General features: G+C 49.1%; 1 protein-coding gene across 1 annotated transcript in view; it reads left to right on the top strand.

Moving 5' to 3' along the window:
- LOC125117757 (dipeptidyl aminopeptidase-like protein 6) overlaps positions 1–27481 on the top strand; it is a 555755-nt gene that overhangs the window by 224172 nt on the left and 304102 nt on the right. The window lies entirely within an intron of this gene.

Here is a 27481-nt window from a genome sequence, read left to right as displayed (position 1 = left end):
TAAGCATAGGAGACCATTGTTTGGAGTAAGGATGCTTTTGTCCGATTCACAGCTTAGAACAGTTTCTAGCTCTCAGTGGAGGCTAAGGAGAGTCAGCAGGATATTTTGAAAGAAAAGTTACACGTCGCCTAAAGAAAAGGAAAATAATTGTTTATCCGCCATCACTGCGTTTAATGGGGCAGCAGCAGGAGAAGTCACGTGGAAACCCAGGCGGGTGTAGCTGGCCTGTCATTTTACTGGAAGCAACACGGTGATCATGATAGTGGGGTTTCTGGGGTTTTTTAAAGGTTCCAACACAGAGCTCTTGAGGGTTAGACTAAATGCAAACGTAGTTTGTAAATCTATTCTTTTGAGCTTCACAGACGTGAGCTCAGGAAGTGAATCTTTCTGCAGAAGCATCTCTTAAAACCACCCCACCTTGGAGTTCCCTTCATGGCGCAGTGGTTCACGAATCCGACTAGGAACCATGAGGTTGCGGGTTCGGTCCCTGGCCTTGCTCAGTGGGTTAAGGATCTGGCGTTGCTGTGAGCTGTGGTGTAGGTTGCAGACGCGGCTCGGATCCCACGTTGCTGTGGCTTTGGAGTAGGCTGGTGGCTACAGCTCCGATTCGACCCCTAGCCTGGGAACCTCCATATGCTGCGGGAGCAGCCCTAGAAATGGCAAAGGGACCAAAAAAAAAAAAAAAAACCACCCCACCTCTGAGGCTGAGATCCAGGCCTGCTGGTGGCAGGAGCACCGGAGGGCCACGGCTTTGGGGACAGCAGGGCCTGGCTGCAGCTGCTGTCCACCTACACGGCAGCCTTAGACGGTCACATCCCGCTGAGTCTCGGTTCCTTTATTCAGGAAAGTGCCACCACGGCAGGGCTGCTGGGGGGACCGGGCAGGATGTGGCCGTGGTCTCATATAGTTGTTCAGTAAACCATGGCCGTGACTCCACCTATTAATGAGTTAGTTATGCATTCATTTTACCTTGGGATTTAATTAATAATGGTAATGAGTGGGCTGGTTACCACTCCAACAATAACACATTTGCAGGCCAAAAATCCTTCTTAGGAAAGGTGTCGACACTTTTTCAGCTCCTTCCATCCCCTGGTTTCAGGAAGGCAACGAAGGAGCCCACCAGAGTTGATACCTGGGCCAAGCCCTGTTTTAAGCCCTTTGTTGGCAATAAGATGAAACCCTCCCGGCCACCCCAGAGGTGTGGACCAGTGTCCCCTCATCTCTGCAGGTGGGGAAGCTGAGGCAGTTAAGCAACTTGACTCAGTGAGGAGGTGGCAGAGGTGTAACTATCCCATACTAAGCATATAGTTTTTTAAAATGCGTATTCTTTATCGACGTATAGTCCATATACAGTGTTGTGCTAGTTTCTGCTGTGCGGTGAAGTGACTCAGGTATGCAAATATCTGCTTTTTTGCATATTCTTTTCCATGCTGGTTGATCACAAGATATTGCATGTAGTTACCAGTGCTGTACACCAGCATCTTGATTTGCATCCCTCCAACATATAATGGTTTGCGTCTACTAACTGCAAACTCCCAGTCCGTCCCATCCCCTCCCCCTCGGCAGCCACGTGTCTGTTCTCCATGTCTGTGAATCTGTTTCTGTTTCACGGATAGGTTCCTTGGAGCCATATTTTAGATTCCACATAGAAGTGATATTATGTGGTATTTGTCTTTCACTGTTTGATTTTGTGTGATCATCTCCAAGTCCACCCATGTTGCTGCAAATGGCATGATTTCATTCTTTTTTATGGCCGAGTAGTATTCCATTGTATATATGTACCACACCTTCCTCCCCTCCTCCCCTCCCCTCCCCTCCCTCCCTCCCTCCTTTCTTTCTTTCCTTCTTTCTTTTTTTCTTTCCTTCTTTCTTTCTTTCTTTCTTTCTTTCTTTCTTTCTTTCTTTCTTTCTTTCTTCTTTCCTTCCTTCCTTCCTTCCTCCTTCCTTCCTCCTTCCTTCCTTCCTTCCTTCCTTCCTTCCTTCCTTCCTTCTTTCTTCTTCCTTCCTTCCTTTCTTCCTTTCTTTCTTTCTTCGCAACCCCACTGCATATGGAGTTCCTGGGCCAGGGATCAGATCTGAGCCACAGTGCCAGGAATGCTGGATCCTTAACCCACTGTGCCAGGTCAGGGGTTGAACCTGTGTCCCAGTGCTCCCAAGACACCCTAATCCTGTTGAACCACAGCAAAAACCCCTCCCATCTTCTGTATCCATTCCTCGGTTGACGAATAGCTAGGCTGTTTCCATGTCTTGGTTATTGTGAATAGTGTTGCTTTGAACATAGGGGTGCAGGTATCTTTTTGAATTGTAATTTTATCAAGAATATAGTTTCCTGAGTTCTTGGTACGGCACAGTGGGTTAAGGATCTGGGGGTGCTGCAGCTTCGGTGTAGGGCACAGCTACAGCTGGAATTTGATTCCTAACCTAGGAGCTTCCATATGTTGCCAGTGCAGGAAAGAGAAAGAGAGAGAGAGAGGGAGAGAGAGAGAGAAGGAATGTAGTTCTAAGTGCCAGCACTTATACTGTAAGTAAGATGCTGCCTCTGGTGCCAGGACTGGCATGGGTCAGCACCCCCACCCCCACTGCGGGGTCTCTTCTTCTGTGGGAATTGTGTTCAGAAGCATTCACACATCACTCTTGGATCTCTTATCGTCACTGTCATACCTGAGTGATGGATCTGAACAGTGCTATACAATGAAACACACGCATTGCTCTTTGTAAATCTACAACACTCATGACTCATTTCTTAAACATCAAAGTAGCCACAAAATGCCAAGATTCCCCACCACTGTGCATCTAGGAGAAGGCACTAGGTGATCTGGGATACCATGCTAAGTGGTGTTGCAGATGCATTTCGTGTCTGGGGTTAAGATCTCTGGGATGAATGGGCAATTTGGGTAGGATCTGATTTGAAATTGGCCGCGCATGTGGATTTTAGCCTCAGAGCACGTTGCTATCAGTGGCCCCTTTTTCACAGTCATACGACATCCTGAGGAATTGGAAATTTCTCCGCTGCAACAGCTGGCATCCTGCTACCTGCGAAAAATGTGAATCACCCCCCGGCTGCCTGAAAAGACCATCTCTCAAATCCTCGGTGTCAGGCTCAATAAAGACAAAGTGGTGTGGGGTTCGGAGTCACATACTGGTTTGGGATGTGGGTCCTGGTGACTTTATCTCAGTGACTTAACCTCACGCCTCGGTTCCTTTGCTGTCCAAGCCGGAGTCAGCCCACCTGAGGGCACCCTCATGGAGATTCTGTGTAATAGGGGTGTCAGCAAGGGCCCAGGACAGGGAAGGGTGTATTCTAAGCCAGGAGGTGACTTCCTGGTCCCTCCGTATCCCACTCTGAGTGCCCCCCCTCCCCGGCAGGGGTCGCTCTGTCGCTTGCACGTGACAGTGATCCTTGGCCGGGTCGTGTTCCTCACTTGTTGGGTCCACTATCTAACTGAAGGTTTTCTGAGTGGTCTCCCACCTGGCACAGGTGTCCCCGGGAGTCCACAGAAAAGCCTTCCTCAAACAGGACATGGGCAAGAAGGCAGAGGCGGCCACCCCTCAAGCATCGGTTTGCATCCTTGGAGGGTAATTCTTCTCCGTTCTCCTCCTGGGCCTTTCCTTCCTGCTCTTCACACCCCGAGGATGAAGCTGTGCCCTGTGAGATGTGCACCCCTCACCTTGGGCACAGCTCCAGCTTTAAGCTCCCAACAGACTGGAGCGGAGTTCCCGTGTGGCTCAGTGAGTTAAGGATCTGGCGTTGACACTGCAGCTGCTTGGGTCACTGATGGGGTACGGGTTTGATCCCTGGCTTGGGCATGTCCAAGGGCAGTGGGCACAGCCGAAAAAAGAGAAAGCAAGACAGAGGGGAAAAAATGGACTGGGCTGAGCAGCCCGCATGTTGCAGAGGAAGCCTGGCCAAGGCCTTCTCTTAGGGGCTGTTGCCTTGGGGTGGTTATCAATCGTAGGCTTAATGGAAAGAATCCACACATAGTGGCTTGTTTATGGTAGCTTGGCATCAAAATGAAGGCCATTGTCCCAGCCTTTCAGGAGAAAGAAACACAAAACAAGCAAAAAACTCGAAAGTGTGTTTGGATAAATAACCATTCAGCAGTTTCTAGGGGGGTCGGAAGCAGCCGTAATGGGTCCATATGCACCTGGAGGTTAAACTAGAGGTGGTGACTCTGGAGCTACACCCAGACGTCAGGATTTCCCAGCACATTCTGCTGAGGCCAGAGTCGGGCCACATCTGACGTCTCGCTGTGGTCTCCCAGGCAGTACCTGAGGCCAGTATCCGAAGGGTCACAACACCCCCATCCTGGCTCCAGTTCCCGCCTCGTCAGGAAGCAGGCAGCGATGTTCCCCAGCGCCCTCCGTGAACTGGGACCGGCTCCTTTCCGCCTGCCCTGCTGTCCCCACGAACGTGATCTGCGCAGCTTCTGCTTGCTAGAGTCCCTCTTGCATGGCCCTGGACCATTTATCTGGGAGGAGTGCACTTGACAAGAGATGCTGGCTTTGGAGTTCCCACTGTGGCGCAAGAGGATCGGCAATATCTTGGGAGCCCTGGGATGCAGGTTCGATCCTTGGCCCGGCACAGTTGGTAAAGGATCCGGCATTGCCGCAGCTGCAGCTTGGGTTGAAACTATGGCTTGGATTTGAACCCTGGTCTGGGAACTCCATATACTGCAGGGCGCCCAAAAAAGAGAGAGAGAGAGAGAGAGAGAGAGAGAGAGAGCTGCTGGCTTTGAATCCTGGACACGACACAGCTGAGTAAATGGAAGCAAAAGGTTGCAACTTTCTCTGTGAAGGTTTACCCATCTGTAAGATGAGGCTTCAAATCGTCTTCTTCATGGGGTTTTTTGAAGGATAATTAATTGAGTTAATGCGCAAGAGCTATAAGAATGCTGAGAAGTTGGTGTTGTGAGTGAGGGTTTGTCATCGTCATCAAAAATATCACCATCGTGGAGTTCCCGTCGTGTGCAGTGGTTAACGAACCTGACTAGGAACCATGAGAACGCAGGTTCGATCCCTGGCCTCGCTCACTGGCGTAAGGACCTGGCGTTGTCATGAGCTGTGGTGTGGATCGCAGGCGCAGCTCGGATCCAGCCTTGCTGTGGCTCTGGTGTAGGCTGGCGGCTACAGCTCTGATTGGACCCTAGCCTGGGAACCTCCATATGCCGTGGGTGCCGCCCTAGAAAGACCCCCCCCCCAAAAAAAAAACACCATTCTCACCAACAGGAACATAACGAGTGCTTATAAAGCAATGTGCAAAGCCCCGTGGGGTAATGACGGTAGGCTGGATATGGCTCTTTTCTTCAAGGAACTTACTCTCCATTCGAGGCAATCCATGATAATAATAATGTAAAGCACCAATAGTGCTCATTATGATGCGTAGATAGCACAAACTACTGTGGGAATTCCAGAAGCAGAGGATGCCCGGGAAGCAGCTGAGAGGCAGGCGGCAGCATCCTCCGTGGTCCTTATCTCTTTCGAGATGGAAGCTCAGATGATGAGGTAGGACTCAGCGTGAGCGCCCCGCGACCCCAGGTGAACGGGAGCCTGATGAGAAGGCGTCAGCCTGCCACCCGCACCGGGTGAACTGGGTACTGTACCGTCCTGGGGGCGTTTTTACTGGCTTGTGATTCTGACAGCACGAGGACGAGGCAAGAGGTGCTTCGGGACCCAGCTCCTTCCAGTCCTCTCTGCAGATGCATGAAGACAGCGGTCGTCGAATTCAGAAATAGCGTATTGTGTTATAGAGAGCTTTTCTGCATTTCATGTATTTTCCCAACATGGCCTCGTTTGATGCTCAAGACATTCACCTTAGTTACACAAGGCACATGTCATTTGCCCCGTTTGACAAGTGGGGACTGAGTCCCAAGAAGATACCTGACTGTGGTCATGAGAGAGTGGGGGAGTGAGTCCCGGCACCCCTTCTGGTCAGCTCGTGGTCTGTGGGGCTGAGAGCTGCCTGTGGTGGGTGGTCTTAGCCCATTTATAGACCCCTGAGGTCATTGTCACTGGCTTCTGCCAGGACAAGGAGATGATTTGCAAATAACAGAAGTGGACACGTCGTGTAAATTTCAACCACTTAATTGTATTTCTGAAATAAGAATAACTAATGTACCCCAACGTATTGCAAACAGGGACTTGCACCCTGAGTACACAGTAGGCAGATAATGAGTACGCCGTGCTCATTGCAGCACTGTTTGCAGGAGCCAAAAGGTGGAACAACTCGCGTGTCCATCCGTTGTTGAGTGGATGAATAAAATGTGGTATATACACGCAATGGAACGTCCCTCAGACATAAAGAAAGAGTGAAGTTCTGATATAGTCTACAGCATGGAGAAGCTTGAAAAAATTACACTAAGTGAAATAGGCCAGACAGAAAGGACACTCTGTGATTCCACGTATGTGAAATATTTAGAATAGGCAAATTCATGGAGAGAGAAAGTAGTAGTTACCATAGGCTATGGGGAGAGAAAGAGGGACTTACCGCCTAACGGTTACAGAGTTTCACTTTAGAGTGATGAAAAGCTTTTGGATATAGGTACTAGGGATGGTTGCACAACCTTGGAGTGTATTTACTGCCACTGAATATAGACTTAAAACTGGTTAAACTGGCAAACGATATATACACACACACACACACACACACATACATATATACATGATTTATTTCAAACAACTTTGTTGCAAATGCCAGAAGGGTTTTCACCTTTCTCGAGGAGAAGCAGTCCAAAGCCGGACCTATTCCAGATCTCACTGTTCCTGTCCTCAGAAGAAAAGACACATCCATCTCAGGCCCCCTTATTGGCGGGAACGGGTGGCCGTTGTAAAGATAAGAGATGCTCCTGCTGCCACATTTACAGCTTTACCTGCATCGTGAGACAGGCAGTGCCCATTGTCCAGGACCCCTGAGCTCTTCTTGTAACTGTGCAGCTCCTCTCTTGCCTCGTGACTCTGACTTGGAATGTGGACGAGGCTTTTGTCCTTTTTGTAGGTTATATGACAATTGCCAACGTGAATAGAATAAAATAGGAAAAAAAAGTGTGTATGTGTATAATATATACATATGTATGCAGGCAGATCCTCATTTATTGCGCTTTGCTTTACTGTGCTTCACAAATACTGAATTTTTTTTTCACATTGAAGGCTTGTGGCAACCTTGCCTCAAGCAAGTCTATTGGTGCCATTTTTCCAACAGCATTTTCTCACTGAGATTTATCACATTTTGGAAAATCTCATCATATTTCAAATTCTCCTCCAACAAAAAGATTTCAACTCACTGCAGGCTCAGATGATGGTTAGCTTAAATCAATAAAATCAGAAATGAAAAAGGAGAGGTTACAACTGACACCACAGAAATACACGAAGATTATGAGCGACTACTATGGACAACTATACGCCAATAAAATGGACAACCTAGAAGAAATGGACACATTCTTAGAAATGTACAAGCTTCCATTCTTAGAAATGAACAAGAAAGAAATAGAAAATATGAACAGACCAATTACCAGTGATGAAGTTGAATCAATAGTTTTAAAATTCCCAACAAACAAAGGAAGAGAACCAGCTGATGTCACAGATGGATTCTACCAAACACTTAGAAAAGAGTTAAGACCATCGTCCTCTAACTATTCCAAAAAATTGCAGAGGAAGGAGCACTTCTGAATTCCCTTTCTGCAGCCGGCATCACCCTGGCACCAAAAGCAGACAAAGATACCACAAAAAAAAGAGAATTACAGGCCAATATCACTGATAAACATAGATGCAAAGTTCCTCAACAAAATATGAACAAACCAAATTCAACAGTACGTTAAAAGGAGCATACACCATGAACAAGTGGGATTTGTCCAGAGATGCAAGGCTTTTTCAACATCTGCAAATCAATCCGTGTGATACATCACATGAACAAATTGAAGGGTAAAAACTTTATAATCATCTCAATAGATGCTGAAAAGCTTTTGACAAAGTTCTACATCCATTTAAGACAAAAAAAAAACAAAAACAAAAAACCACTCTCCAGGAGTTCTCGTTTGGTGCAGTGGAAACGAATCCTACTAGTATCTATGAGGATGAGGGTTCGATCCCTGACCTCTCTCAGTGGGTTAAGGATCTGGTGTTGCCATGAGCTGTGGTGTAGATAGCAGATGTGGCTGAGATCTGGCATTGCTGTGGCTATGGCATAGGCCAGCGGCTGCAGCTCCAATTCCACCCCTAGCCTGGGAACCTCCACCTGCTGAGCATGCAGCCCTAAAAAGACTTAAAAACTCTCCAGAACGTGGGCATAGAGGGAACCTACCTCAACATAATAAAGGCCATATATCATATATCACAGCGAACACCCTTCTCAATAGTGAAAACTTGAAAGCCTTTCCCCTAAGATCAGGAGCAAGACGAGGATACACATTCTCGCCACTTTTATTCAACATAGTATTGGAAGTCCTAGCCACAGCAATCAGACAAGAAAAAGATGCAGAAGAAATCCAAGTGGGAAAGGGAGATGTAAGAGTCACCATTTGCAGGTGAAGAGTCTATAGACACCACTAGGAAATCAGTAATAAAGTATTTTTAAATTAAGGTATATGTATCTTGTTTACCTAGACATAATGCTATGGCACACTTAATAGACTACAGTGGCGTGTAAACATAACCTTTATATGTACTGGGAAACCAGAAATGTCATGTGACTTACTTTACTGTAATATTCATATTGCGGTGGTCTGGCACCAAACCCACAATGTCTCTGAGGTATGCGTGCGTGTGTGTGCGTGTGTGTGTGTGTGTGTGTGTGTGTGTGTGTGTACTGCGAGTTTAAAAAGATAGCTATAGTAACTTTTGGGGGGAAAATGTTTTTAAAAAGTGAAGAAATGGCCACATAACGACTATCATCATTTTTGAGATGCGTGTTACATTCTGATGTTTTCCATGAGAAGTTATTAATATCACAAGGCAGAGGGGACCTTCGTTTTACTTCATGGCTGATGATGACGGCTGTGCATTTATGAAGTATACACAGGACACAGATGTGTGTAGAGTATTGAGAAGACAAAGTCTGTAAAGAGATAACCATTGAACTTTTTGCAAGAAAACTCTAGCACATTTTTCATTCTGAGGAATTGACTGGTGATGGGAAAGACGAGGGGTCTGCCTACCGTTGTAACCTCGCTTATCCTTCACTTCTCAAGAACCATTTATCATCTGTTTTTCCCTGCCATGCTAAAACATATGTCAAAGAAAATATAGCTACTTCCTCAATTTTTTTTTTTGCTTTTTTTAGGGCCACACCCGTGGCATATGGAGGTTCCCAGGCTAGGGGTCGAATCAGAGCTATAGCTGCCGGCTTACACCACAGCCACAGCAACATGATATGGAAGCCACATCTGTGACCTACAGCACAGCTCAGAGCAACACCAGATCCCTGACCCATTGAGCGAGGCCAGGGACGGAACCCACATCCGCATGGATACGAATCAGCTTCGTTTCCACTGCGCCACAACAGGAACTCCCCCGTATTATTTTTTTAAATCCCTATTCCTTTGATCAGTATGCCATATATTTCATCGTGTGTAGCTGCAGACTGGAAAAGAATAGGTTGAATGTTCCAAAATTGTGGAAATGAAAAGATGTCCTAGGTTTTCCAGGGCAGGCAGAGGAGTCACTGAGATGGGGGGGGGGGGTTGTCCAGTGATGAGGAAAAGAGGAAGTGGCCCCCAGGTCCAGGGGTCTGGCCAGCCTCCAGCCTTATGAACAGCCTCGGGCGACTTCCTCATCCTTGCACCGGGAAGCAGCCATGAGTAAAAGGATTTGTGATGTGGGCTGCATGTTTAGGACAGACTCTGAGCCCTGGGGTCTTTGGGGCCATGCAGGGCACAGGTGCCTCGGACTCTTATGGAGCACAGACCAGACAGTGACAGGGAGCTCCCTTGGGCAGCATGAGGGCCGTTCATCCATCTGATGGCTTCGCAAGGAGATGGCCTTCATCTGTCAGGTGACGTTGAAAAGCACATTTTCTTCCAGCAATTATCAACAAGACCTGAATTTCAAAGCACGTCTCCTCAGATGTCCAGAGTCAGTGGCCAGCTGACCTTCAAGCCCAGACCTCGCGTGGCAGGGTCACCGAAGGCCATCTGTGCCTTCCTGGTGGAGCTTCACAGTGGCCTTGGGGACCGTCCAGCCACAGTGTCCATCTCTGATGCTCTCTGCCCTCCCGGAAGCCACTTTCGCAGTGTTCATCCCTGACGGCTGGGGTGCTTGTCTTAGGTTTGGACAAATCCCGCTTAGTGCAGAAAATCTCCCATGTTAACCGTTTAGGTCACCTGGTTTAGGTAAATGGCGTGTTGTCATGCAGCTGGACAAGCTCTTGAGTGCCTGTCCTCTGCCATTAGCATCTGGGTCAAGAATTCCGTCCTCAAGAGAAGAGCAGAGCATACGCAGAGAAGCCGAGGAGCCGGGAGCTGCACCAGCAGAGGGACGGGGTGTACCGGCTGCTTCCGACCGCGTCCATCTGCGTGGCTGGCTCAGGCCGGCGGCTTGGCCACGCTTCTGGAACCAGCAGTGTGCCAGGGCCAGCAGAAGGGGCTCTTGTCCCTCTGCCACCTCCCCTGATCGAACAGCAGCTCCTGGTGGAAAAGCAAGATCAGCTGTGAACGGGGAGGCGGGTTGAGCCCCGCCATCCGCAGGGAAGGTTGTCCGGAGATGTTCCTGCTGGTTTTGTCCCGGAATGACTGAGGATGTGCAAGGGTAGGATCCGTCTCGAAGGTGTTGGAATAGTTGCGGAGGACTTGGCACCACTGCAGTGGAGACGTCCTTCTACAGAACGTGAGTCTGGTACCAATGAGGCGGAGCCACCACCACGCAGAGGAGGGTGACACGTCTTCCACCGACACCTGGCCACTGTGCATCCAAGACCTGGTCCTCCTCCCAGCCACCTGCCTCTGGAGCCCAGGATCTCCGGAGCCTTGAGGACCTTCCTCTGAGTCCGAGACCTTGCTTATCGAGGGGCATGGTTCCTACATCCCTCACTGTGCAGCGCAGCCCCGCAGCTGAGCTCTGCCGTGTCAACACTCCACCCGGGAGGTGAGGGAGAAGGGAGGGCGAGCAGGGCACAAGAGGCTGGAAGCACAACTTAGGAGGCGGGACCAGTGTGCTGGGGCCGCCCATGCTCTGCTGCGGACTCGCTGGGGGACCTCAGAGCAGAATGCCACCTCCCTTGCACCTGCCCTCTTCAACGACTATTCCTCTCCAGGGGGGAGAGTTTATGCCTCGCCCTCTTTCAGCAGGTTCGAGTAGCGATGACATCATATGTATAGACGTATTACATGTTCTGTACTGGAGGCCAAAGAAAGCAGTCTCATCTAGAGGATGAACGCTTTCCAGGTTTTGCTCCCTGCAAGTGGCAGGGAAAAGAAAGCCTCCATAACAGAGTGTGTTTCTGCAATTACTTACTGTGCACCTACTGTATGGCAGGCAAGGTTTGAAACACTTGTGTTAGCAAGCAAAGATTTCAAATCCCTGTCCTTTTGGAGTTGGACGTGCGAAGAAATCGGGCTGCACGTAGAATGAAATGATGATGATATGCAGACCATGAAAATCATGCGCCAGAGAGTGACACAAATACAAGTTTCAGGAAGGGTTGATTTTTAAAATTAGTGTCGTGTTCCCAGGCTCTGCCGCTCTGATTGACAAGCTGTTGTCTCTCTCTCTCTGCTTGGAAAATTCAGTGAATGGGGTGTCAGGAGTGCAGACCCGTTTGAAGAGGGAGGCTCGCGGAGTGACAGGAGGTGGCATCTCTGGGAAGATACGGGAGCTGATGAAAGAAAGAAAAAAACATCTTGAGGGATCGTGAATCTGGGTGAAGGGGAGGTGATGGAGAAAGGGGTTGCAAGAAGAATATACTAGTGGGAGTTCCCGTCATGGCACGGCAGAAACGAATCCGACTAGTATCCATGAGAATGTGGGTTCGATCCCTGGCCTTGCTCAGTGGGTTAAGGATCCGTGAGCTCTAGTGTAGGTCACGGACGCGGCTCAGATTGTGTGTGGCTGTGACTGTGGCATAGGCCAGCAGCTGTAGCTCGGATTGGACCCCTAGCCTGGGAACTTCCATATGCCATGGGCGTGGCCCTAAAAAAAAGAAAAAAAGAACCCAACATAGGGTCCCAGAGGTCTCAGTGGGTGAAGGATCCTTCATTGCAGCAAGTTGCAGTGTAGGCTGAACATGCGGTTCAGATCCCGTGTTCTCATGACTGTGGCATAGGCTTCAGCTGCAGTTCCAATTGGACCCCTAGCCTGGGAATTTCCATGTGCTGCAGGTGCGTCCCTAAAAAGAGAAAAAAAAAGAATATGCAGGTGATTTTAGAATGGCGAAGCAGTGAGGTCCTCCTGTACAGCCCAGGGAACTGTGTCCCGTCTCTGCGGACGGACCACGGTGGAAGGTAGTAAAGAAAGAGAATGTACATAATTGTCACTTTGCTGTGCAGCAGAAATTGGCACAACACCGTAAATCAACTACACTTTAATAATTAAAAAAATATATATCTAGGTGAAAAATAAAAAGTAGTTATCAACCGAGGCAGAAAACCATTTCATAGACGTCATAAATCAACCAGACGCCGGCTCCCACCTCCCAGGTGCAGGAGGAAGCGCTCCAGGCGGATGTGCCCGCTAAATGTCACCGCGTCAATGACCGCAAGTCCTTCCCGCCCGAGTTCCCCTCCTGGACCAGCAGCTTGCAGGGCACCAACGGTACCTGCTTCAGAGGGAAAGTCAGGCACGGTGCCCCGCTGAGCTGCCTGGTCCTCTCACTGCCTCACGGCCCCCCAGCCTGCAGGGAGCACCATGTGTATGCTGAGTCCTAGGTGAGGTGGACGAGAATAGCAGTGATCGAGGCTGGCAGGTCCCAACCCCTGTGCCACCCGGGCTGGGGTAACAAAACCAGAGCCTGGGAGGTGGGGGTGACCCGCTCCGACATGCATAGCAGCCTGAAAGCCCAAGTACACAGCACACCCTACCCCGAGCCCATGGAGCCCCGCTTTCTTTCTCTTTTATTTTGGACGGCCCCACAGCATATGGAGTTCTGGGCCAGGGATCAGATCCAAGCCGCAGCTGAGACTTAAGCCACAGCTGTGGCAATACCTGGGGTACTTAACCCACTGTGCTGGGCCAGGGATTGAACCTGCATCCCAGGGCTCCCAGGAGGCCACCGATCCCACTGTGCCATGGTGGGAACTCTGGGGCACTGCCTTCTCACTCGACTGCAGAGAGCATCCCTGACATGGATTTTGGGTGTCTTTGTATGTCAGCATCCCTGACATGGAATTTGTATGTTGGGTTTGTTCAACCTCCCCGCCCCAAGTCCACAGAGCACACTGAACCAGGACCCTGGACGTGGGCAGTGCGCAGGGGGCTTAGCCCATTCAGGCTGCTCTTACAGAAATACCATAGCCTGGCGAGCTAATAAACAACAGAAATTTACTTCTCACCGTTCTGAAGTAAAGGTTCTGGCAGATTCCACGTCGGGTGGGTCCCCTCTTCCCTGTGCATAGACAGCCATTGCTCACCATGTCCTTATGTAGTGGAGGGGGCGAGGGAGGCCCCGGGGCTTCTGATAAAAGGGCACTAATCCCAGGCACGAGGCTGCATCCTCATGACCTGATCACCTCCTGCCAGTCCCACCTCCAAAGCCCATCGTGTCAGAGTTAGGCTTTATCATATGACTTTGTGGGGAGGGGGTGACAAATGTCCATGGCAGATGCTGAGTCTAAATGTCCCAAGGCCCGATCTGCTCTGGCCCCATAAAGGGCAAGATTAATCAACATAAGGGACCAAGGAGCCCTTGGCTTGAAACACAATGATTAGAGAAAATACAACGCTTGGTAGGATGACCAGATGGAGAGGATGCTGAAAAATAAATGAGGTGTGAGCATTACAATTTATCCCTGTCACTACAGAACTGCTTATTACTAAGCTCCGTGTGGGCACAGTGCAGGGCCTGGGAAAAAGGACAGATGAGAGGTGAAAACAAGTGACAGTGTCTCTAGCGGGGATGGCGCCTTGCTCGCCTTGCTCCGGGGCCTCCCGGAGCATCCCCTGTGTGGCCATACCCAAATTTATCCAGAGGAAATGGATCCACTCTTAATTGGTCAACGTGTTCTTTCAAGTCGACCCTGACCCGCAGTTTTAACTTTTCCCATTTTTGATCCTTTCCCCACCATTTTTCTTCGGGTGCTTCGTTCGTCTTGCTTGGACGACTCCACACACTTCCGAAACTGATAGCTCTGGCCCAGCTCATTTTCTACACACTGGAAAGAGGCCCGTCTACACGGCACATCTGCTCATGATATTTCATTGCCTGCATTTTCTCACTTGTCTGCAGGGTAGGTTTTGTCCCCTTAATGCAGAAGATCCCTCCCAGTCCAAGCCTGGCCCTCGCCACGCCTCCCACCGCACTGCGCCCACCCCCCGGGATTCCCTACAACCCCGCCAAGGTCCTTCTTGCCCAATGTCCCCCTTCATGTGTGTCATGTCCCACTGACCTGTCCTTTCTCCCCTGGTCCACATGACCTCACTTTATTCCAGGGAGCTTCTTACAGAAGCTTTGAGAACCACAGGTCCGTTGTTCTTCCTCTGTGCACACCTGCCTTCACGTTCATCTAGGTACTGTTTGCCTCCCCACTCGATTGGTCGTCCTTCAAGGCCAAGGTTGTGTTTTCAGTATCTGTGTTTCCCCAGTGTCTCAATAAGGTCTGGTGTATAGTCGATGCTCAATAAATGTCTGGGAGTTCGATGACAGAGGCCAAAAAAAAAAAAAGTGACCAATCAGAACCCTAATAACAATTTCTCGTTTTGAATGACGTCAACCTCTCAGCAAGTTGGAAAATAACGTTGGGCTTTGGGAACCGAACTAGTTTGCAGTCATTCCTCCTCTAGAAAAAGATCCTGTGTGAATTCCATCTGGCCCCAGGATGGGAGGGCCACTGGGTTAGAATTCAGCCTCGGGGGTCCTGAGGCACTTGTCTGTGCTGGGCCTTCCAGTTTCTCATCACTACCAGCAGATGCTAAGTTGGAAACCAACCTGGGCTTGAACAGGAAGCTTCCGAGTTTGCAGGCATTCAGGCTCCTGATGGAGGAACTGGATTGGCTGCCTCTTCACATGGGATTTTTGGCTCTAGACTGGCATCCTTGGGTTGGGCCACAGACGCTGGTCCAATCACCTGTGAGTGACATGGTGTTCCTGTCTTGTCCTAAGAAGGACTTCTATCCAGAATGAGCCTAGGGATGGACGTGCAGGTATTTTCTTTCTTCTTTTTCTTCTTTTTTTTAAGTTTTGCTTGAGCTTTTTATTTTTATGATTTTTATTTTTTTCCATTATAGTTGATTTAGTGTTCTGTCATTTTTCTACTGCACAGCAACGTGACCCAGTCTCTCTCTCTCTCTCTCTCTCTCTCTCTCTCACACACACACACACACATTCTCTTTCTCACATTATCCACCATCATGCTCCATCCTAAGTGACTAGAGTTCCTTGTGCTATGCAGCAGGACCTCATTGCTTATCCACTCCAAATGCAATAGTTTACATCTATTAACCCCAGACCCCCAGTCCATCCCACTCCCTCCTCCTCCCCCTTGAGGGAGCAAGTCTGTTCTCCAAGTCCATCAGTTTGTGCCACATATTAGAGTCCAGTGATATCATATGGTTTTTGTCTTTTTCTGTCTGACTTATTTCACTTAGTATGAGAGTCTCTAATTCCATCCATGTTGCTGCAAATGGCATTATGCCATTTTTTATGGCTGAGTAGTATTCCATTGTGTATATATACCACATTTCCTAATCCAATTATCTGTCAATGGACGTGTAGGTTGTTTCCCTATCTTGCCTATTGTGAATAGTGCTGCAATGAACATAGGTTGCATGTGTCTTTTTCAAGGAAAGTTTTGTCCAGATTGATTTGTGGGATTGCTGGGTCCTGTGGTCGTTCTGTGTTTAGTTTTATGAGGTCCCTCCAGACTGTTCATATCGGTATTTTCTATTGGAACATAAACCCTAAGGAGCAGGAAAACAACTTCCATCCCTAATACTGCAGTGTCAGTGAGCACATCACCTCCACTCCTTGTCAGAGGTGTGGCAAAAAATCTCTACCCAGCAAGTGAGCACCGTTCATCTGATGGACGAGGAGGGTTTCTGAAAGCTGCTGAAAAGCGTCAGGGAAGAAGGTAGCCTTGAATCTAGAAATGATTGTCCTGGGTTTCTTCAAGTGAGTCCTTCAGGTTGGGTAGCACTGCTAATCGAGCCTTGGACAGATTCTCAACACAAGCCTAACGTAAAGACTTGAGATGTTTGACGTCTGTGTCAACTGTATCTATTATCAGTAGGTTTACGGATGATAGCAATCAAAACGGAATTGTGATTTTGAAGTCTCGATGAGGAAGACACATTAACATGGGAGCCTTTCTGGTCCCTGTGAGTTTGACCACATCCCCTGGGCTCCTTCCTGCGTGTCCTGCTCCTCAGGATGGGCTTTGAAGAGTCATCGATCTTTTGTGGTCCTCAATCTTGCGTCCCTTCTGAGATGTGGCTTGAACTCGGCGAATGTCTGGTGTACTATGTTCAGCGCAAGGGCAGTCTTTCTCTACAGTATCCCGAGCCTCTTTGTAAGAGACGTACATTAGACCTCGTTTCAGGGGTGCGTTTTCTCCATCACGGGCAGACCCTTCAGTAGGTTGGCAGACTGGCATATTTTGTAAAGGGATGTGTTGAAAAGAGGGAGTTACTGGGTGCTGGAGCCTGAGGCTACCTTAGGAGCTGGCTCTGGTGTCAGCTTCTGGAGGCTTCCAGGAGAAGCTGCGGGGTCAGAGCATCCTCAGGAAGGGAGAGAAAGACATGGAATAAAAGGGAACTGTGGGCCCGTGGACAGGCACTGTTACTCTCACAGAACTTAGAACAGCGGATTTCTCATATTTCACAGGCGACCCTTTTCACAAAAGTTTCACAAAATCCTACCCTTATGAAGAGCTGTATCCTCTGCATTTTCTGTTTCATTCTACTTCCTTTGAATACTGATTGACACAATAAGTGACAGAATAAATTTCATGATATAAATCTCATTTTTAATTTTCTTAGGAAGGTGGTCGTCTTCATTTGGTTGTTTCTGTGTCCCTATCAGGTATAGTTATCTTTTGTTTCCCTGGGGAGCTGGCGGAAAGTCTGACTGCCATTCCGTGCTCAGTTGCAGGTGTTCTCTTATTATTATTTGATCAGCTGAGCTCTAATTCTTTTTCTTTTTTTTTTCCTTCCTTTCTTCTTCCTCTTTTTTTTTTTTTGGCTTTTTGCCTTTTCCAGGGCCACTCCCGCGGCACATGGAGGCTCCCAGGCTAGGGGTCCAATCGGAGCTGTAGCCCTGGCCTACGCCAGAGCCAAAGCAGTGCCAGATCCAAGCTGCATCTGCGACCTACATCACAACCCATGGCAATGCCGGATCCTCAACCCACTGAGCAAGGCCAGGGATCAAACCCGCAACCTCGTGGTTCCTGGTCAGACCTGTCAACCACCGCACCACAACGGGAACTCCTTCCTCTTTTTATTTTTTATTTTTATTTTTTTGTCTTTTGTCTTTTTAGAGCCGCACCTGCCACATATGGAGGTTCCCAGGCTAGGGGTCTAACCGGAGCTACAGCTGCCAGCCTACACCCCAGCCACAGCAACACAGGATCCGAGCCACGTCTGCGACCTATGCCACAGCCACAGCAACACTCTTCTTTTTCAAATGGCTGTGCCTGTGGCATATGGAAGTTCCCAGGCCAGGGACTGAATCTGAGCCAAAGCTGTGATTTGGATCCTTTAACCCACTGTGCCCGGCTCGAGATCAAACCCGTGTCTCTGCAGTGACCCGAGCCACTGCGGTTGGATTCTTAACCCACTGTGCCACAGTGGGAACTCCTGGGCTCTAATTCTTTTTTTTTTTTCCCCCCTGGGCTCTAATTCTTAAGGACGTTTACTTAGTTGTAATTTTCAGCAAAAGAGAAAAAAGCCGTCATAAGGCACATGGAACTTTTATGCTTGATGAGTTGAAGAACTATGTTCTCCTCGTGTGTTTCATTTTGGATTTGTAAAATGTAAGATTTTTCTCTTTCGTGGTTATTGTTCTTACCTTTTCATTTTTTCTCCTTTGAAAGTGGGGCATCTCTAGTGAGGGACTTGGGGGCTCCTACGTGTTCTAAGCCATGGAGCCCTTTGTTCTTATGCTTTGTGACTCTCATGGGGTGGGAGGGTGGGGAGACAAGTGGAGGTGCCCAGGCTGGCTGCTGAAATGGGGATGGGAAGGATGGATCCCCAGGTTCTCAGGAAGCCTTGTCTCCCAACCTCACCATCCTGGGCACGAGAGAGGGTTCTAGTAGCCCAGGTGAGAACACCGGGCTGAGCCATCCATCCTACAGCTCCTGTGGTGGACCTTGTTCTGAATTCCCAGGGCAGCCTGCCCATGTGTCCATCTCTCCGTGATGGGTAAACTGGGACCACACTGCCCTGTAAGGCTCCAGGAGGAGCTCTGGGTGCTGTGAGTCTGTCTGAATTTCTTTGCTGATGATGAGCTGCCGAAAAGGAGTGATCTGGTTCTTAGCTCCCTGGTGCACTTGTCCACTTTTTTAAAACAAATTTAAATGGAAGTATAGTTGATTTACAGTATTCCATCAATTTCTGCTCCGCAGCAGAGTGACCCAGTCATACGTATATGCTCATTCCCTTTATTGTATTCTCTTCCATCATGGTCTCTCCCAGGAGACTGGGTATGGTTCCCTGGGCTGCGCAGTAGGACCTCATTGCTTATCCATCTAAATGGAATAGTTTGCATCTAACCCCTGACTCCCCGCCCATCCCACTCCTTCCCCCTCCCTCCTGGCAACCCCAAGTCTGTTCTCTATGTCTGTGAGTCTGTTTCTGTTCCATAGATAGGTTCATTTTAGATTCCACACATAAGGGATATCATTTGGTCCTCAATTTCAGTTGAGGTGCCACTCAATTTGCCCCACGTTCTCTCCTAGTGCACCCATTTTTCTGTTGTTTTCTGTGTGCTGAGCACTGAGGATGCAAAGAAGATGGATCCTAAGGTGGTCTCAGCCCAGCAATGAGAAGAGCCCACCCCGAGTCCACTGGGTTCTGTGGTTGGTCTACTTTGGTTTCTGATGGGATTCTTCAAGCCATCTCCGTTTGTGTGCATTTAACAGCTGGAACCTGGACTCAGTGGCTTACACACAGCCAGCAAGTGAACTGGGATTTGCAAGCCAGAAATTATTCTCTCTCTCTTTTTTTTTTTTTTTGAGTGATATAATGTATTCCCTTTCCCTTGGCTTTCTTGAATTTTTAGATCAGGGATGGCAGTGCCACCATCTACCCATCACACCCATGGCAGACAGTGTTAATCATTGGGGCAATTTCCTCTGGTGGGTCCAGGCATGGCCTAAAATTCCTTCATGATGAAATAGCCCAAGCATTTCTATCAGTCAGTGAGAGGTGGCTGCATGCAGTGTGAAATCCATGCCAGAAATGATTCTGCCCTTCCAGCTCATTCCCGTAACGGATATTCAGCATTTCATTTTCCGTGGGTCTTGCCCTGGAGAAACACAGGATGGGGCTAAGAAGCCAGGCAGAAATGCCATGATGCAGCAGCAGTTCACACAGGTGTGGGACAGAAAAAGGGTAGTGAGACAACAATGAGGCAAGGGATGAAGGCTAGAGGAGGTAGGAGGTGGCGTGAGAAATGGGCATTGAAGGATGAATAGGGGCTCATCAGATGGGAGGTGTTGCAATGGCACTAGTAAGACTGCTTTGACAGAAGGCATATCCTCTTTGACTCTCCTTTGCTCAAGCCCTTGCTTTGATCTCCCAGAAGAAATACCAAGCATCTTAGATGGCCGCAGTTTGTACGCATCTCCAATTTTAAGGGGTCCCCTTGGATGTCATTAGCGCCATCATTTGCACTCAGCCCCAAAGCCAGGTCAAATGTGTTTTGCAAAGTTGGACGATAGTGATTTCATGGACTGATCCTTCTCTGGGAGTTGTCTGCGTGAATCTGCTTATTTACTTATTTGGTGTTGAAAACGGAGCAGGAGGATTTAGCAGCTTGAAGGACACGTTACATAAGACATGCTCTCCACGCACGGATGAAAACCCTTCCTTGACCACCACCCTCTGCCTGGGCTGGAAGGCGGGGCTGAGCAGAGGCTCTGGGAAAGCAGAGAGGGTGTGAAGCCCATGCCAGGGGGATGACCCAGGGGCTCCTTTGAGAATGTCTGTGCTGACACACCACTGACAAGGGGACAGTTGGAAGAGCTGAATCCCCCTCTGAGCCTTGTCTTACCCACATCGTATGAGACCTTGTTCCACTGTTGGCCAAGCCGACGGCCCCAGAAATTTCAGCCGGGGACATTAGAGACCGCAGACAGGGCATCTGTCGGGCGCCTGGTGCCAAGTTCATCCTGGCAGTGTGAAGCGCCCAAAGAGGAGCAGGCAGTGGCTGGCTGTAACTGCTAGCTCAGGTGGCCGGCCTGCCTGGGTGCCAGCGTGCCCTTAGCTCTCTGGCCGTGCTTCAGGGTGCAAGGTGGGTCGTGGAGGGGGGACAGGAAAGGCAAAACATTTGGAATGGGATTAAGCCATTTCAGCTTGGAGCTTGAACATGCTTTAATGAGGTTTTCGAAATGCCATGCAGTCAGTGTTGCACCTGGTCCCCTGCCCGTTGACTTGAGGCTGCCATCCTACCCCAAGGTGTGAACAGCAACGTGAGGGGGCCTAAAAGTTTCGGCTAGGCCAGCAGCTGGCACTTTTCAAACGTTGGATTATCAAACTTAGGTTGTCCACCTGGACGCCTAGAGTAGCATTGCCCAGCTGGAAGGTATTTAGGGAAAACCTGATTTAGAGATTGTGGTGCTTCTACACAGAGGGCGGAGAGGTGGGCTTAGCCGTGGCTTCACATCAGACCCATCAATCAAACCTCGCTCTCCGTGACCTTGGGCAAATGCTCCCTGACCTTGGGCAAATGATCTGGTCTTTCAAAGCCTGTTTTTTTTATTTGTAAATTAAGAATTAGACAGTTATTCCCTAGGGTTGTTGTGAGGGTTACATAAGATGGTGCGGGCGATAAGGAGGAGCTCCTGAAGGCTCTCAGTACATTGTATTCAGTTAGTTACTTGGGGGGGCCATGCCGTTGTATGCGGAAGTTCCCAGGCCAGGGATCAAACCCGCACCACAGCAGTGACCACACCGGACCCCTAAGGTCACCAGGGAGCTCCTGATAGGTTTTATTTCGACTTTCTCCACCCTCGTTTAAGGTGAGAACACTAGAGTCGCAGACGTGGAGTCCACGCCACGTAGTCACGGGTGGGTGGTCTGCGCAGACCAGCCTCCTTCCTCTTTCCTCCTCTCTCCTTGTGCTGTGCTCCCTCCCCGCCCATCTCCTTCCCACCTTCCTCTCCCTTTTCCTCATTCAGCTCATGGTCTATTCCCCTTTTCCTCCCACCATCAGCAAACATCATATCGTGGTTGGTGGGTAGCCTGTGGTTGGTATGCATTTTTGCAAAACACACGCTTTGCATGAGTGTGTATTTTTTTTTTTTGTTAAAAGGTGTGTGTTTATGTACATACTATATTTTTATGTAAATAGATGTGTAATATATGCGTATGTGCATACGGGTGTAAATTGGTGTTTCTTTTGCCTGCATTCCGCCCTAAGCGCTGAGTTGAGGACCCATCCTGCGGCTCAGCTTACCTTGCGGCTCGCCACTGTCTGGTGTGTGTGTGTCTGGCACATTCTATAGAGCTCTCCACATGGGTGGGTGCCCAGGTTGCCTCCAGACCCCCCTGCCCCCCACATCCTCCTCCTTGTACCTCCTAAGGCAGGACCAGAGGCATTTATTTGTTGCAAGGTTCTCTCTCCTATTCAGCTGTGAGAGCAGCCTTCCTGGCTTACCTACAAACACTTAACACACATTAGTGTCCCAGTAGACATGGGGCTGTTGGCTTCTTCGGCAGCTGGACACGGTGGCTCAGGCCAAGCCTCCCATGGCCTGGTCTCCAGGAAGAGTGACTAGAGCAGTCCCTTCCCTTGGAAGGGTTTATGATCAGCCGGGGAAGCATCTTTTGGGAAAAGATGAAAATCATTCAAATGTGAGTGCTTGCAATTGAATTCCCTCAAATTAGTCATTTATCTAAACAAACAGTTTTGAGCATGGAGGTGTGGATTTTGCAAACCGTTCGAATGCTTTCAGTGTTCTCAGATCCACAGGGGATTCCTGCTGCCAGGATCCTGAGCCCCCATTCCAGGGAACGGGGGTGGCGTTTGGAGCAGGTGCTGTTAGGATGTACCGGGGCGGGTGTGAAGGCCCATGGTCAGGCTCAGTCTCCCTCCAGGGAGTGACACGCTGTGACAACAGTGTGGGAGGGGAGCTGTCCTATCAGGAGAGTCATTTGTATTCCCGGGCGGTGTGTCGTCTAGGCTGCTGGTAAAAGCATTGGGATTTGTTTCCCACAGCCTTTCCTTTTTGGGGGCGGGAGTCATGGCCTACCTTGATGCCAGAAGGTTTTTTTTTTTTTTCCCCTGCTGAATTTGTGGGTCTGAGTGAGCCAACATTCCTTTAAGTGACATGTAACAGAGTCACTGGAGACCTGGGGTCTGCAAACGTTTTCCGCAAAGAACCAGAGAGTACGTGAGACTTTCCAGGCCACTTGGCCTTTGTCTTAGGGGTCAGCTCTGCCACTGACGCGCAGAAGCCTCCATTTGAGGATGTGAGAGGGAAAGGGCTCGGCTGTGTTTCAGTAAAACTTGATTTGAAAAGACAAGCGGTGGATCAGGTGTGGCCCAGTGGCCACAGTCTGTGGACCCTGGTTGAGAAGGACACGTGCTTGGTATGTCTTGAAATCACCATACTTTTAGCAGATCTTTTAAGACAGGTCACTTGCTGTTACGTCTCCGTTTAACTGGCTGGAATGGTAGGGGGACACTCTTTCTTCAATTTCATTTTTATGTTTAAAAGACTTAATTGGAGTATCGTTGACTCACAACGTTGTATTCATTTCAAGGATACGGGCAGGTGAATCAGTTACATGGATACATAGCGCTATTATTTTTTCCCACATAGGTTATTACAGACTGATGAGTAGATTTCCCTGTGCTGTACAGGAGGCCTGTGTTAAGGATCTATTGTATCTACAGGAGCGTGTATGTGTTAATCCCATCCTCCTAATTCACCCCCCCATAGTTTCCCCTGTGGTAACCATAAGTTTGATGTAAAAATCTGTGCGTTTCTTTCTGTTTTATAAGTTCTTTGGTATCATTTTTATATTAGTGTTAACACATGATATTGGTCTTTCTCTGACGTATCCATGTTCCTGCAAATGGCATTGTTTCCTCCTTTTTATGGCTGAGTAATATTCCCTGGTGTATATGTACCACATCTTCTTTATCCATTCCTCTGTGGATGGACATTTAGGTTGCTTGCATGTCTTGCCTATTGTAAATAGTGCTGCAATGAACATTGGGGTTGCAGGTATCTTTTCAAATGATGGGGTTCTCTGGATATATGCCCAGGAGTGGGATTGCTGGTCCATACGGTAACTGTAAATTCAGTTTCTTAAAAGCCACTTTTCCATAGTGGCTGAACCAATTTACACTCCCTCCAGCTGTGTAGGAGGGTTCCCTTTTCTCCACACCCTCTCCAGCATTGATCATTTCTAGACTTTTTGATGACGGCCATTCCGACCGGTGCGAGGTGATACCTCATTGTGGTTTTGATTTGCAGTTCTCAAACAGTGACGTTGAGCATCCTTTCGTGTGCGTTTTGACCCTCTGTCTTCTTTGGAGAATTGCCTATTTAGATCTTCTGCCCAGTTTTTTGATTGGGTTGTTTGCTTTTTTTGATATAAAGCTGCACAAGATGTTTGTATGTTTTGGAGATGGATTCCTTATCCGTTGCTTCCTTGGCAAAGATGGTCTCCAGTCTGTGCCTTGCCTTTCCCTTTTGTTTATGGTCTCCGTTGCTGCGCAAAAGATGTTAAGTATAATTACGCCCCGTTTGTTTGTCTCTGGTTTTATTTTCATTGCTCTTGGAGGTGGCCATGCCACCCTGAACGTGCCCAAGCTTGTGTGATCTCAGAAGCTAAGCAGGGTCAGTCCTAGTGAGTGCTTGGGTGGGAGGGGAACAATCTTAGCAAAACCAGTAGGAGTAATACAAGGAGAGGATGGAAGAGGAGTTGGTACTGGATGAATCTGAGCCCAGCTTGGCTGAGCATGCCAGAAAACCTAAGTAAGAATAGCTCGTGGGAGAGAGAAGTGTCTTTCTTCCTCCTGTAGGTGAAATTTGAAGGTAAGCAGCCTTCAGCCTGATGGTTCTTCAATATCCTTCTCTTTTCTCCCGTGAGTGAGCTCGGTCTCATGACTCAAGATTATGGCAGGTAGAGAGATGGGGAAGGGGATGGGGGGGAGGAGAAGAAGAACAAATTAAGAATATTCACCCTGACAGATGCCTTATCAGTCACTTCTACTTATAGCTGGTCATAGCTGATTTTATTTTATTTTTTGTCTTTTTGCCGTTTCTAGGGCCGCTCCCTCAGCATATGGAGGTTCCCAGGCTAGGGGTCGAATCGGAGCTGTAGCCACCGGCCTACGCCAGAGCCACAGCAACGCGGGATCCGAGCTGCGTCTGCGACCTACACCACAGCTCATGGCAACGCCGGATCCTTAACCCACTGAGCAAGGCCAGGGATCGAACCCTCAACCTCATGGTTCCTAGTCGGATTCGCTAACCACTGAGCCACGATGGGAACTCCTGATTTTGTGTCAGTGCGGCTGGGCCGTGGCCAGACTAGATGCTGCTCTGGAGGACTTGGGGGTGTTTAATGTGACTGACATTTAAATCAGTAGACTTTTGAATAAAGCAGAGTACCTGCCACAATATGGGTGGGCTTTGTCTAATCAGGTGAAGGCTTTAAAAGAGAAAAGAGATTGGCCTCCTCCAAGAAAGAAGGGATTCTGCCTCCAGGTGGCCTTTTCCCTGGGTTTCCAGCTTGTTGGACTTCCCTAGCCTACCCTGCAGAATTCAGACTCGCAGCCCCCCTGCCCCGTAATAGAATGAGCCAGTTCCTTAACTCGCTCAAAGTAAACCAATTTCTCCCTCTCTCTCTCTGTATATATATATGTGTATATATATATATACACACACACACACATATATATACATACACACACATAGATAGATAGGCAGACATAGACATGTAGATATAAAGATACAGGTACAGCTATATCTAAATCTGTATCTCTGTATCTATCAATAGATCTGTATGTGTCTGTATCTATGTATCTCTATCTCTGTCTATACACGCACACATCCCAGTGGTTCTATTTCACTAGAGAAACCCAGTCTTAAGGAAACACATCCACGTTCTCCTCCCTTTGTGTAATTTTCATGTGTGTGTGGATATATGTGCACACGCAGGAAATATATAAAGCATATATATAAACTCCTGATTTTTTATTTTTAGCTTGTTTTTTAGGGCTGCACCCGTGGCATATATGGAGGTTCCCAGGCTAGGGGTCGAATCAGAGCTACACCTGCTGGCCTACGCCACAGCCACAGCCACGCCAGATCCGAGCTGTGTCTGCAACCTACACCACAGTTTACCATGACGTTGGATCCTTAACCCACTGAGCGAGGCCAGGGATCGAACCCCGCAACTTCTTGTTCCTAGTGGATTCGTTTCTGCTGAGCCATGACAGGAACTCCTCTGAACTCCTTTTAAAACTTGCTTCACTTCTTTGGATCCTGCTGACTCTCCGGGGAATCCTATCTTGCTGCCCATAGTTGCTTTTATTTTCAGAGACTTATATGTTAGAAGTGGCTTTTCCTGCAGGTGTTAATGCTAAAAAATTCAAATATTCAGGGGTCCCACTGGAGGGATGTTCTGATCCCTACCTCATAGCGACAAGGCAGCCAGCCTGCCTGTTTCTTGTAGGTGGTTTTGCTGTGTGAACATAGTAGGTGCTTGCTGATGGGCTGGTTCTTCAAGCTACGCTGCTTAGCTAATGGGCTCCTCGTGGTGGATAAGCAGACATCAGAAGAGGGAGAAACTGCACAGAGCTGCAGAGGGACCCAGGCCTGCACCTTAAAGACACCCAATTAGCTAAGCCTGTGCCAGCCTCCCTAGGCCAGCACACCTGGAGGGAAGAAAAGGATGAACGCTGAGCTGAGCCCACGTGAGCAAGGCTTCATCCAGGAGCACCTGCTTGGGACGGCTGAGTCCTGGTCCACGCCAGAGAGCTGACTGGGGGGCTTTGGGGTTTCCAGCAGCATCCGTGCCAGAGGGGATGGGAGGCGAGTAAATGGCAAGGCGAGCAGCTGGTGGTATCATCCTTGGCAGGCAGGTTGCCGTGCTCTGCCAGGATCGGCGGCCGGTGTCCAGCAAGCGCAGTGAAGAGCTGGGAGCTGGCTGGCCGAGGGGCAGGCATCGGGTCGCCCCTGCGGTGTTCTAGAGGGTGTCAGGTGGCAGAATGAGGATGCCCCGCTTGCTCTGGCTTCTCTCCCGCCCCCAGCACAAGGTACAGTCACCTGGGAAGGGCTGTGTCCATGCTGCACTCCCTCAGATGGGGTCCTTCCTGGACCCACTCTGGGGGCTACCCCAGAGGGAGGCCTTGCCCGACCCTTTGAGCTGCCTGCGCTGCGCAGATGCTGGGATGCTCAGGGGCCTCCTCTTGTTCAGAGAGTCTGGGGGTAGAGCTCCTGCCCCCTCTGCCGCCGCCACCCCGCTTTGGCCAGGGCGGGGCTTGAGGGGCCTCGGGAAGCCTGCCTGTGCCTGTTGCCTGGCAAGGGTTTTGCCCAAGCAGGACAGAATCTACATGCCAGCTCGGTCATTAACTACTGACTCTCTGACTTTGGAAGAGCTGCTTAATTGTTTCAAGCCTCAGTTTCCTTGTGAGTGAAATGGGCTAACAGTGGGCTGAAGTGTGATACTCCCACCTTTACAACTTGCAGTCCTAACCCCCGGGGCCTCAGAGCATGACTGTATTTGGAGGCGGGATCTTTAAAAAGGTGATTAAGAGTTCCCGCTGGGGTGCAACGGGATCCAGGTATCTCTGCAGCGCCAGGACACAGGTTCAATCCCCAGCCCCAGCAATAGTGGGGTTAAAGGATCCAGCACTGTTGCAGCTGAGGTTTGGATCTGATTCCTGGCCCAGGAACGCCATATGCTGTGGGGTAATCAAAAAAGGAAAAAAAAAAAAAAAAGAGTGATTAAAATCAGTAAAAAGAGGGGATTTAAAATAAGTAAAATGAGCTCCCTAGGCGCCCCCTAGTCCCCTGTGACTGGTGTGCTTGTGCGAAGAGAGAGCAGGACTTGGCCATACACAGAGGGACGACGTCTACACACAAGGAGCAAGGCCTCAGAAGGAACCAGCCCTTGGATCGTGGACTTCTGGTGGTGCCGTCCCGTGACAGCCCTGTGCACTAATGCG

Source organism: Phacochoerus africanus, chromosome 16 (assembly GCF_016906955.1).
Source record: "Phacochoerus africanus isolate WHEZ1 chromosome 16, ROS_Pafr_v1, whole genome shotgun sequence".
In the NCBI taxonomy this organism is placed as follows: domain Eukaryota; kingdom Metazoa; phylum Chordata; class Mammalia; order Artiodactyla; family Suidae; genus Phacochoerus; species Phacochoerus africanus.
This window is presented reverse-complemented; position numbering and strand designations above follow the sequence as displayed.